At 34.2% G+C, this 10,119-nt stretch overlaps 1 non-coding gene across 1 annotated transcript; it reads right to left on the reverse strand.

Annotated features, from left to right (window-relative positions):
• Positions 1-7,605: 7,605 nt before the first annotated feature.
• On the reverse strand, positions 7,606-7,796 carry LOC120892075 (U2 spliceosomal RNA). Its single transcript, XR_005736744.1, has one exon. It is a non-coding gene; the product is annotated as a U2 spliceosomal RNA (small nuclear RNA).
• Positions 7,797-10,119: the final 2,323 nt, after the last annotated feature.

Here is a 10,119-nt window from a genome sequence, read left to right on the forward strand (position 1 = left end):
TTTCAAAATAAAGTTTATTTGGGAAATAATTGGTTTGTAAAAATTCTAGGGTTTTGTTTTATGGTTTTGTTTTGTTTTTCCTTTGCAGTACTGGGCCTTGTGCCTGCTAGGCAAATGCTCTACCACTGAGCTACATCCATAGCTGTTTTCTTTTGTAATTTTATTTTGAGACAGGGTCTCTCTGAATTGCCCAGGCTAGCTTTAAATTTGTGATCTTTGTGTTTTAGCCTCCTAAGTTGCTGTGATTACAGGTTGTAAGCCACCAAGTCAGGCATGAAAAAATCTTAAAGAAGCAATCTCTTCAGCAGCTTTATTAATTTTCTTCTCTTTTTTCCTTTTTTTTTTTTTTTTTTTTTGGTGCTGGGGATTAAACCCAGGGTGTCATGCATGCTAAGCACATTCTATATCAAAGGGCCACACCCTCATTCCCTCTTAGTTGTCATTCTGGGGTTTATGTCTAATAAGTAAGGAAGATGGATAGGTAGTAGGAGGAGAAGGGTACAGTGACACGAGTGTGGTTCTGATTATCTACTTTGCTTAGGTATATATTTGTCAGCCATGGTTTAAGTTGTTTTTAAGTTAGCATTAAACCTTGAGCATTAAGGGTGATAGTTGACTGAATTTTTAGCATTGGAGAGTTTTTTGGGGAGAGGAGAAGATGGTTGTTGTTTTGGTTTGAGATTTTATTGTATTTATAATATGTGGACATTATGATGATTCATGCCTAGTGAGTAAAAGAGTGCTATAAAATGTCTTATAAGATTAATTGAAATTCTGGGTAGCCATAAAACTAAAAAAAAAAAAAAAAGATTTCTAGTTCAGATGAAGCAATCAGCCAAGTTGATCTTTTCATGTGTAAATGAATTTGTACTTTCCTTCTTATTCATGATGCAGGATATTACTTACATCCATAATGCTGTTTACATATCTGCATGCATGCTGTTCTCCCCCTCTGAGTTGAGAGTGGATGACTTCTTAGTGCTTGGAAATTGCAAGAAGAGAAGGAATTTGATGTCTTGTTATGGGGGAAAAATATTTCTCTCACCTTTTTATTAAAAAAGCAAATTAACATTGTCATAATTAACTGGAAAAAAAATTTAAAAGAACTACTTTTTTTCCTCAGAGATGCAGAGCACTTGAACACAAGTTTTAAATTTTGTTTTATTTTTGTTTCTTGTTCACTTTAATTGGAATCAAAATCTAAAATGTCAAACATCATTATTAGTTCTTATGTCATTTGAAAACATTAGTATGATAGTACTCTTGACTCTTAATATCGTAGAATTCTTATTTTTAGGATTTTTGTATTTTTTAGTACAAAAATCCCTACATTATTTTTTTTTTTAATTATTCTTTTTAGTTATGTTACATGACAGTGGAATGTATTTTGACATATTATACATATATGGAGTATAAGTTCCCATTCTTGTTGAACATGATAATCCACAAATTCTTACATATGAATTTAGAGTCTTATTTGAAGGGAAATTATTTTGTCTCTGCTCTGGGGGTATAACTCAGTGGTAGAATGCTTGCCTAGCATGTGTCATTTGATCCCCAGCACTGCAAATAAAATCAGTTTGTCTTTTTCATCTTTGCTTCTGCCATCTCCCGTTCCTTACATCAGGGTGATTGTGGCAAGAGACATTAGCAAACATTGGTTTCACAGCTCAGTCCTCAAATTCAAGGAAAGGTGTACCTTGTTTCCTAAGGTGGCAATAACGTAACAGTGATTTTTAGTTTAGGATATACCAGGATCATATAGGGTGTGTGAAAAATGCAGATTGCTGAACCCTCTCCCCAGAGATTCTGATTAATTCTTGGACCCTGGCCTTTGAATTTGCCTCTAACACACTTGCTAGTTGATACTAATGCAGATGATCCAAAAACCATTTGAGAGATAACTTAAGTGGTTTCCTGCCCTTGAATATACAGTTTTCTTTATTTTTCTCTTCTATGAACATTCATTCAAAAAGTATTGTGCAATGAATTGTACCTAAAAATGAATATACATTCAAAAAGATAAATTGTATGGAGATGCTGTTTTCCCAGAGTAAGAAATTTGGGGGTGGGAGGTACTCAACCACTGAGCCACATCCCCACTCCTTTTTATATTTTATTTAGAGACAGGGTCTCACTGAGTTACTTAGCACCTCACTTTTGCTGATGCTGGCTTTGAACTCATGATCCCCCTGCCTCAGCCTCTTGAGCCTCTAGGCCCAGAGTAAAAAAAAAAAAAAAAAATTATGCAGTGAAAAGGTCAATAAGTTTGTTTTTATGGACATTTTCTCTACTAAGAGAAAGAGAAGAACACTGGATATTCCCCCCAATTATTCTTCAATATTTTTCAAAATTATTTGTAATCTTGCCCTCTGTTCAGTTAGAGTTAAGAGAATATAAGCTATTCTTCTGAAAGGGAGTGGGGTAGTGAGAAAGAGAAAAAGAGAAACAAGATGCTCAAAGAGTTTAGGATTTTGGAGCATTTGGATTTGGGATTTTTAGATTATGGTTGCTTAACCAATAAAATCTACAGAAACACTGTGCAATCCCAGAAAAACTAAGGTCCTGAAATACTTCTAGTCTCAAGCATTTTGGATAAAGCATATTCAACCTATAGCATATACTGTGCATATACTATGTATATATAGTTTTGTACCAAAGATAGTAATTGAAATACTTATTCTAGTATATAATTCCCCCTCTCTGAAAACTTGTCTTTAACATGCAGTTAAAATTCCTGTGTCCCTTTGGAGTCTATTATTCTGTACTTAGCTCACCTTTCTGTTTCACTCATAAGTAGAATTCTTAGTACAGGTAGTTCTTCGTGTAAAACCAACAATACCCATACCCTTGCCTTAGCGTGAGTTTTACTGAAGAAATTAAATAGCTCATTTGGTATCTTTAGATTATTGATTATTGCTAAAAGAAGGAATAAAAACTGTTGGAAGATTCTGGCACCTGGATTCGTTTGATAACCAGTTTGTGTGTGTGCGTGTGTGTGTATGTGTATGTGTGTGTGTGCATGTGTATGTGTGAATGTGTGTGCGTGCGTGTGTGTGTGTGTGTGTGTGTGTGTCTTTTTTTGGTTACATTTTGTAAGGTATGTAGTCTCTCCCTTGCCAATGAACTGCTAATAAGCCTCCGGAATAAAAAAGATGACGCTCATGAGTGTGAGTCAGCCCGTCATCTATAAAGCCAATCTCAGTGCCTGCAGACTGGACCAACATCAATTTTGTTTTATATAATCTAAAACAAGTAACATGAGCTATTTGCTGAGGGTTTTCTCTAAAACTCCTTAATAAAGTGAATGAGGTCCCCTTGGTCTCTAGTAGCAGCTATATTATATCCCACTTGGAGATTTCTGGGAATTAACAAGTCATTTCATTAATTGAAAATTCCACCCTGCAGTAGTATAAAGATAATTTTTTTTCTCTAGTAAACAGTTGCAGTAAAAATAGGTGCATGCACACATAAATTGAGGTATTGAGGGATAGTTTTCATTATTATAAAGAATGAAGTAAGAGTCAGGAGACCCTTTGGGGCTTAGTTCCATTTCTTAGACAGCATTTCTCATTTATTTATTGTACTTACTCTGCCAGAGTGCATGTTATGTTATTTAACTCAACCTATATTTTATCTTTGGTTAGGAGATTGGGACATTATAATGTCTAACCACATACTGGTGGTTCTTTCCCATTATGATTGTTATCTCTTAGAATTGTTGCTAGCTATTTTTCTTCAGAAGACATTCTGTGTAAGACATTTCTGATTTTAAAGTGGTTCTTTAGTAGCTAAATTTAATTAAATCAGTAACCAAATTTATGTAGAGTAACCAAGAGAAACAGTAGTACAAACACAGGGAGATTTGCCTTTAAATAAGAGGCACCATTTTACTGACAGGAAAACAGAGAAGAACTTTAAAAAGATCTTGCAATAAAATTCGCAAAATTGAAATTGCCGATTTTCTTCAGAGAGTAATTTTCTCTCCTGCTGACTTCATCTCAATAATTCCTTCAGAATATTTACTTAAGTTTTTTCTTTTTTTGGTTACATTTTGTAAGGTATGTAGTCTCTCACAGGATGTCATGTACTCTTTTTTTTTTTTCCCCCTTGCCACATCCAGTAGTAGCCAAGGTTTTCTGTTTTGTGTCATAATCTTTAAATAAAATTAAGCAGCCTACTCAAGTTAATTGATTCTTATATTAAGACTGAGCTGCAAATCAACTCTGCTCCTTGGATCTTTTTTGCTAATACTTTATTACTATAGCACTAACATCTTCAAGACTATTAACTCTGCCACCCACCAATTTTCTCTGAGCTGGGCATGTTCAATGGTTTTCTAATATTTGTTTTGGGGGGAGTGGATTTATTTTATTTTTATAAAGTTAATATGTAGTACAAAGATGCTTATGGTTTAATACATTTTAAGGTATCAGAACAATTAATTATAACACACTTTCATCACCTCAAAATGAAATCCCCATCTGCATTAGCAGCTATTCCCAATTTCACAGAATCCCTTCATGTTAAGAAACTACTTTCTTCAATGGATTTGCCTATTTTGGATATATTCTAATAATGCTTAAAGCTGAACACTTTCTTGGTTTCACGGCAAAAATAAATATATTATTCAAAAAATTAATTTAACAATAAAATGATTCCGCTTTTAATTTTTATTTTATTTTTTTAAAAATATTTATTTTTTAGTTGTAGCTGGACATAATACCTTTATTTTATTCATATATTTTTATGTGGTGCTGGGGATTGAACCCAAGATCTTGCATGTGCAAGGCGAGCACTCTACCGCTGAGCCACAACCCCAGCCCCCAAGTTTTTATTTTAATATGGTGGTACTATTTGAAATTCAAAAGGGAACTATGGATTTCAGCTTTAAGGAATGAATCACTCTACATATTTCAAAAGTCAAATCCTTTGCACATTTAAGCACTCAAATCAGTACAAAGGATATAATATGAATAGTAACAACCCAAGGCTAGGTTTAGGATTAATTGGTGGAAAAATCAATGAAAATGAAAGTAAGGAAAAAGAAGGAACTTCAAAACGAAAATATTTCTGTATATCTACATTACTCCCAATTCTCCCAGTCGGGTAATTCAAATAAAATAATACCAGTTGTTTGGTGGTTTATGGGAAATAAAAGAGTGCTCAAAACAAAATATTCTTTTTCTAGAGTTAGAGAAATTTCATAATTCTCTGAATATTGATTAAGCATTGTTTAATCAATCACTCAAAGCATGAGAGAAGTTTTCCTTTAACTGAACCCTAAATTCCTGCTCCAATTTAGACAGACTTTGTTTAGTTCTCCAAAGTACTTGAAAATAACTAATGGTAACTGCCATATTATGTTAAGTGAGAAGTGATATTAAAATTTCCTGTAAAAGAGGTTCAATTTGTACAATTCTTGATAAACTTTCGTTTGCTAAAAATGGCAGCCAAACACTGTAACTGGCACATATCTGTAATTCCCTAGCAACTTGGGAGGCTGAGGCAGATTGCAAGGTCAAGGCCAGCCTTGGCAACTTAGCTAGATGCTGTCTCAAAATAAAAAATAAGAAGGATTGGGGATGCAACTCAGTGGTAAAGTGCCCCTGGGTTCAATCTCCAGTACCAAAAAAAGTTTAAATTAAAATAATTAAAAATAAAAATAAAAATCAACAGTCTCAGATGTCACTAGAATTTTTTTAATTTTTAAAAACAAGCCTTATTTTACAACTGTATATAGCATGAGGCAGATTTTTTTCCACATGTGTAAACACTGTTTTTTTGTTTTGTTTTGTTTTAAATCAGGATAGGGGATGTAGTACTTGCCTAGCACGAATGTTGCTCTGGGTTCAATACCTAGAAATGCCAAGAAAGAAATCATATATGCTCTTTGAGGATCACAAGACCAAGTCACAGCAATTCCTTTTAAATTATCTGTGCAATTAGCTAAAGCCATGAATGACTCCTAAAAGTGCACCAATGAGTGTAAAGCATAATAATAAATGTGTTTTTAAATCTAGGCTCAGAACATTTAAATAAGATAGAATTCTTATTTAAAATTAATTAGAAGTCATTCATTGAAATGACATTTTAATAATTGAACTTCTAAACCCATCATCTAATAATAATGGATAGGATTTTAAAATTCCTTTTGCTAAAATGCAATTCATGATTGTCTAAATTATATATCCAAAAGCTTGATGGATCATGTAAGTTACATAATAATTTAAAAATAGATTTTAACAACTTAACAATCTCTTTGTGTTGCTGTACTCAATATGGGCAGTAATTCTGTAAATTGATTTGAGGGCATTTTAAAGGTCTGTTACTATGGTAACCAAATTCAGGAAAAAAGAACCTCCTAAACATGGTTGTCAAAGGATGAAGACAGGTGGCTGACTAATCTTGACTAGTGCTTTTCTTTCTCATCTTTTCATGGCTTTACTGTCAGCTCCTTCTTTTGATTCTCATAAGATTACTCACAGGCAATTAGGAGGCTTTCTTACCCATTCGTAAGTGTCTCCTTCATATAACATTGTCTAGTTCATCCCCAGGAGACTTGCTCAATGACAGATCTTTTTTTCTTCCTCCTACTATTATATGCTAAAAGAAGCATTAAGTGGAAAAACACCTCTGTATGCAATGTGCTAAAGGCATTTCTCAATTACACAAATGTATTTCAAGCTCCTCAAAATCAATGCATAGGGTTCTTTAGATGATCAATAAATCTCACTAGAAGAAAAGGCAAAATTATCGTTAATAATTTTTTAAATGGTCTGGGTTTGGGTAACCCATATTTACAACCTTCTTTTAAACATGTTTACATTTCCCAATATGCTAGATCAATGTATTATCTATGCATAAGCCTTGTGTTACTCTGATAGCAATATATAATAAATACATGCATACACAGTTGGTCCTCTGCATCCTTGGGTTCTGCATCTTTGGTTTCAACCAAATGAAGATGGTAACTGTTTTTTTTAGAACTTAGTACTGAGCATATACAGATCTTTTCTTGCCATTATTCCTTCAACAATGGAGTAAGACAACTATTTACACACTATTTATGTTATATTAAATATTATAGTCTAGATATAATTTAAAGTATAGAGGAGGGGCTGGGGTTGCGGCTCAGTGGTAGCGCACTTGCCTAGCCCATGTGAGGAACTGGGTTAGATCCTCAGCACCAAGTAAAATAAATATATATATAAAATAAAGTATAGGGAGGATGTGTATAGCAAACTCTATGCCATTTTATTTTTTTAATCCTCACCTATTAACAAACCATTCTTAAACCCTGTAAGCTTGAAGTGGAAAAAGGACCACAAGAAAAGGAAAATGACAAAAAAAAAAAAAAAAAAAGAGACATGAAGACAAGAAGGAAGCTAATAACCTGCTTTTAAAAAACACAAAAGTAGGGGGCTGGGGATGTGGCTCAAGAGGTAGCGAGCTCGGCTGGCATGCGTGGGGCTCTGGGTTCGATCTTCAGCACCAAATAAAAATGAAATAAAGATGTTGTGTCTACCGAAAACTAAAAAATAAAGATTAAAAAATTTCTCTCTCTCTCTCTAAAAAAAAAAAAAAAAAATCCACAAGAGTGGGGTGAGGTGCACCATTCCTGGAGGTACTGAAATACCAGGTGGATGCATGGAACAGATAGAGAAAGCTCCTATTACATCTCCTTGCTCCAAAAATCTATTTAATCTATTGTCCTCGGGTACAGGTTGTATCAGATAGTAAACTGATAAAAACAGATAATATACTTGATCTTACCCAAAAGACCAAGAAGGAATACTATGCCATTTTAAATAAGGGATTTGAGACTATATAGATTTTGACATCTGTGGTGTGTTCTGGAACTAATTGCCCATGGATACTGAGGGATGGCTATATTACCTCTATACTTAAATTACTTTCCTGGCTTATCTCTGACTTCTTGAGAAGAAGAGCTATAGTATGCTTCTTAAAATCCATGTAGCAATAATGCAATTCCTGGTCTAAGTGTTGAATAAACATTTCTTATTAAATTAGCATGTTGAAGAAGTTCCATAAGAAGACTATACATTTGTAATTCTTAAAATAATGGGTCTGAGTCTATATCAGAACAATTTGCTTCCATTTAGGGCATTAAGATTGGTGTTCCTAAACAGTGGAATGAAACAGGTCAAACTATCCTATCTATGTACCTATATGAATATATCACAGTGAATTTCACCTTTATGTATATCTGTAGTACACTAATTTTAAAAAAAATCTCTAGATAAATAGAAGAAAGACCGGTAGAATATAGGAAATGAGGGTGGGGAGAGGAAAAGGGAAAGTACTAGGGACGAGTTGGAGCAAATTAATTTCCATACTTGTATAATTATGCCAAAATGAATTCCAATATTATGCATAGCTCTAATGCAATAAATACATTTTTTTAAAAAAAATGGTGTTCCTATACTTTCACACTAGCTATAAAGGAAAAGCAGTCATGGGACTAGCTATTATGAACAACTAGGAGGTCCAGCAAAATATATGAAACTACTATTGTCAGATGTTGGACAACAGGCAAAACACGATTGTGAGTCCCATGAGAAAAGACAAATGAGTTAAGGCCAGCCATCACCCCAGCTGGAGGCAAAACCAAGGGAAACAAGCCAGGTGTGGTGGTGCACACCTGTTGTCCCGCCTACTTAGGAGACTAAGGCAGAAGGATCCCTTGAGCTCAAGAATTTGAGACCAGCTTGGGCAGTATAGTGAGACTTGGTCTCAAAACACATGGATGCCAAAACAAAACACCCCAAACAGACAGACAAAACAGAGCGCTGTTGTCAGGCTGAATCGAAGAAATAAATAAAAGTTTAGGGAGGTCAGCGCAGCTAGAACTTGTGGGCAGGAGGCAGCAGAGGAGAAAACTAAACAGAGAAATAACTTGGGAAATTTGCATAAGAATTTTGTGGAGTCACTGACTAGTAATAACCTGTGGGTGCCTATGGCTGGCCAAAGAAAAACTTCTGGGCCAGGAACAATTATTGGGAGCTATAAACCAAACAATTCCTGGAGCTCACACAAAACTGGGAAACGTCAAATTTCTGTCAGCCAGAATCATTTTACTGATTATGTGGAACATTCATTCATTAGAGACCCTAAGTGTGTCATACTTCAGGAATAGGACTAAAATAGCCATAGAGTTAAACGTTACAACTGTTCTAAACAGTTTATAAACAAGCTTCAAATGGATCCAGCTGATTCTTTAATATAAATAGGTAGATATATATTAGTTATCAATGAAACTTTATTTTATTAATTTTTATGTGGTGCTAAGGATTAAACCCAGGGCCTCACACATGCCAGGCAAGCGCTCTACCACTGAGCCACAACCCTAGATCCATCTGATTCTTAAATAATTGATAACTAGAAAAAGTCCAACACCTTTTAAAATATATTTAAAGAAACAATTTATCATTTATAACACAAAATTCACTAAGTCTGGCATCTAAATCACAAGATCAGTGAGGGAATAAAAAACAGACTAAAAATTGATAGAAGTTGGGCTGGCTCAGTGATGGAACACTTGCCTGGCATGTGTGAGGCCACTGGGTTCGATCTTCAGCATCACATAAAATAAATAAAGGTATTGCATTTATCTACAACTAAAAAGAAGTCTTAAAAATTGACAGAAGTTATAAGATTAGCATATAAGGACTTTAAAACAACTATTAAAATAGTATAAAAATGATCAGGTATTTAAAGGAAAGCACATATAATATGAGAAGAATGGGTAGCAAAAAAAGGATCAAAGAGAGCCTCAGGGAATGAAAAGAATACTACTTCTATAAAAATCTCACTGATGCAGTCTATACTCAAAAGACTTAAAAACAGAATACTACAGGGACACATCAATATTTATAGCAGCACAATTCACAATAGCTAAACTGTGGAACCAACCTAGATGCCCTTCAATAGATGAATGGATAAAAAAAAATGTAGCATATATACACAATGGAATATTACTCAGCAATAAAAGAGAATAAAATCGTGGCATTTGCAGGTAAATGGATGGAGTTGGAGAAGATAATGCTAAGTGAAGTTAGCCAATCCCAAAAAACCAAATGCCAAATGTTTTCTTTA

This window comes from Ictidomys tridecemlineatus, chromosome 2, assembly GCF_052094955.1.
Source record: "Ictidomys tridecemlineatus isolate mIctTri1 chromosome 2, mIctTri1.hap1, whole genome shotgun sequence".
NCBI lineage: Eukaryota > Metazoa > Chordata > Mammalia > Rodentia > Sciuridae > Ictidomys > Ictidomys tridecemlineatus.